The sequence below is a fragment of the Heterocephalus glaber genome, unplaced genomic scaffold (genome assembly GCF_053883595.1).
Source record: "Heterocephalus glaber isolate CG9 unplaced genomic scaffold, H.glaber_assembly_v1.0 deba00000331, whole genome shotgun sequence".
NCBI lineage: Eukaryota > Metazoa > Chordata > Mammalia > Rodentia > Bathyergidae > Heterocephalus > Heterocephalus glaber.
The window spans coordinates 59,002,853-59,005,864 of record NW_028258142.1 but is presented as its reverse complement, the minus strand read 5'-3'; the positions used below and the strand labels follow the sequence as shown (position 1 = coordinate 59,005,864).

At 40.9% G+C, this 3,012-nt stretch overlaps 1 pseudogene; it reads left to right on the top strand.

Annotated features, from left to right (window-relative positions):
* Window positions 1-851: 851 nt before the first annotated feature.
* Window positions 852-3,012, top strand: LOC101712061 (general transcription factor IIF subunit 2-like; annotated as a pseudogene).

Below are 3,012 nucleotides of genomic sequence, written 5' to 3'. Positions count from 1 at the left end.
GGTACCTGGAGCTGGCTGGAAAAGTGAGCATGGCAGGGACAGAAATGTCTTAGTGGTTTTCTCTTTCATTTCCCCCTTTCCATCGGCACATTCAGTCAAGCTCTTTGCTCCTCCACAAGGGAATCTACTTCCACCTAACTTTTCCCTTTTTTCTCCCTGAAGCAAAAACAAGATTGTGTAAGTAAAAGACCCAGAAATGTTCTAATAAAGAATGAGAACTGAAGCCCCAACAGCTCAGAGGAAAACAAGAAAACAGATTCCAGAGTCATCAAAGAGCCTACTGATGCTGCCAGAAGCACTGCTAGCATGTCACTAAAGACTTAGCACTTAATAGAGATGCACTGGCAGCTCAGTGCCCCTGAGCCTCTATGCCTGGAGGGGCTGAGGCCCTGCTGGCCAATATTTATTCTGTCTCAAAACATTCTTTCCAAGCTCCTCTTTTTCCTTGCTGTGCTGATGAGATAGCATAGGGCCCCTGCTCCTGCACTGAGTTTAGTCCTCTGAAATATTGCTTTGATGCACACATTGTCGGCTGGGTAATCTAAAATGGACATTTCACCAGAAGGTAGCCTAGGAAGCCAGGAAAATGAGTTGATCAGATTAATACTTGAGATCTATTTTTGAAAGGATATTCCACTCTTGATGATATGTAGGTCCATAAAACGTAATGCCGATAAGAGATCCCTGCACTCTTGTGTTCACTGCAGCACTGTTCACAACAACCAGGGTGTGGAAACCATCATTCATTGGCAGATGCATCGATGGATAGACAGATAAGGAATATGCATGTGGCATTTACAGGCAGTGGGCTATTTTATTTGGCCATAAAAAAAAAAAAACCATGCGCTACAATGGGGATGAACCTGGAGGGCACTATGCTGAGTGAAATAAGCCAGTCCCAGAAGAACAAATGCCACATAGTGCTGCTTCTGAGATATCCAAACTCACCAGAGCAGAAAGTAGAATGGTGGCTGCCAGGAGCTCTGAGGAAGGGAAAATAGGGAAAGGCTCCCAGGGCATAAAGTTTCAGCTATATGAGATGAAAATTCCCTAGAGATCTACTATACAACATTGTGTTCATAGTTAACATATTGTACTGTACACTAACAGACTTCATGTTAGTGGGCGGATTTCACGTTATGTATTTTTACCACTATTTTTTAAATACCCCATTTTCCTCTACTGCAATATACATGGAAAATTGAAGTGACAATAAAATTATGTGCGTGTCAAAAAAGGAACCCTTATACACTGTCAGTGGGAATGCAACTTAGCACAGCCACTATGTAAATCAATATGGAATTTCAAGAAAAACTAAACTTAAAGTGCCACGTGATCCAGCTATACCACTCTTGGGTATGTGTGCAAAAGAATCAAGCTTGACATAGTATAGGGACGCTGTATACCCATGTTTGTTACAGCACTATTCACAACAGCCAATCACGGAATTATCCTAGAGTCCCCCAACAGATGAACAGATAAAGAAAGCGTGCCATATATGCACAGTGGAGAAGTAATTAGGCCATAAAGAAGAAGGACGAAATCATATCAGAAAGAACTGAAAACAGTCACATTAGAGAGAGATGGAGTGGGGAGGAGGCAGGAGGAGGGGAATAAAAAGAATCAAGATACACTAAGTATATGTCCCTACTCCCTAAAATGAATATAAACATTACGTACTCCAAACATGTACTAAGCGGGAAGGAAGGAAGGGAGGGAGGGAGGGAGGGAGGGAGGGACGGACCAGTCTTTGGAACCAAGTGAAAAGAAAGGTCTAGGAATGAAGGAGATGCTGTCAAGAGACAATATAGGCCGGGGATTTAGCTCAGTGGTTCCGCTGCCTGCCTCACAAGTGCAAGGTCCCGAGTTTGATCCCTGGTACCAAAAAAAAAAAGAGAGAGAGAATAAAAAAAATACATTGAAGAAAAGACAGCCTCTTTAACTAATGGTGCTCAGAAAAACTAGTTATTCACATGCAGAAGACTGAAATTAGATCTCTCTCATTCTGTACTAAAATCAAATCAAAATGGATCACTTAGATATAAAAAGAGAAACCTTGAAGCTTCTGGAAGATAACACCGAGGAAACACGAAGCCATCAGCACAGGCAAAGCCTTCCCAAACAGAACTCCAACAGCATAGGAAATAATAGCAAGATCCAATAAATGGGCTTACACCAAACATAAAGCTTCTGTACCACAAAGGAAATAGTCAACACAGTGAAGAGACAACCTATCGAATAGGGAAGTTTTTGCCAGCTACTCTTCTGATGAGGACTAATACCTAGAATACATAAAGAACTCAAAAAATAAGTGAACCAGAAGGCACAGTTCCCAGCTCCCAGTTGCATGTCCCTCTTTCCCTAAGTTCCTGGTTTCCTTTAAGTTTCTAAACATTTGTCACAACAACGGGCTAAAGCCCCTGAGAGAGAAGGTGGGAAACCATGGACTACCCAGAATCCAGGAAGGACTGAAATGTCTGCTATTTCGAATGAGGATCCTGGAAATATCCGTGATATTGTCAGAAAGCCAGCTTCAGTCAGCTCCTAGAAAACATCGATTTGTCTTCCAAGGTGTTGGAAGACACACATTATCAGAATTTACTGAGAGCTCATCAGATAAGCTCTCACTGGAAGCAACAGTGGAACAAAGAGCTGAACCCCCAACACGATGCCAGTGAAAACTACACAAGATTAAAGAGATTGCAAATAGAACAATCTTTCAAATTTGTAAGACCGTCATAACAACCGGACAAAGTTGTAACAAACAATTACAAACCTGTAGCTAATCATCAATACAATAATGAATATGAAAGGAAAAAAGAAGACAAAAAGAGAATTTGAGCAGATAAACAACATGTTCTAGACATGCTATTTTAAGCCACTGAGAAACATCAATATTATAATCTTAAAGACTTGGAGAACATCACAAAACAATCTGTGGGATACCTGAAAGAAATCTTGGAAGAAATTGGTATTCAAAATATAAAAGGAGCCACAAAAAAACAAGAATAA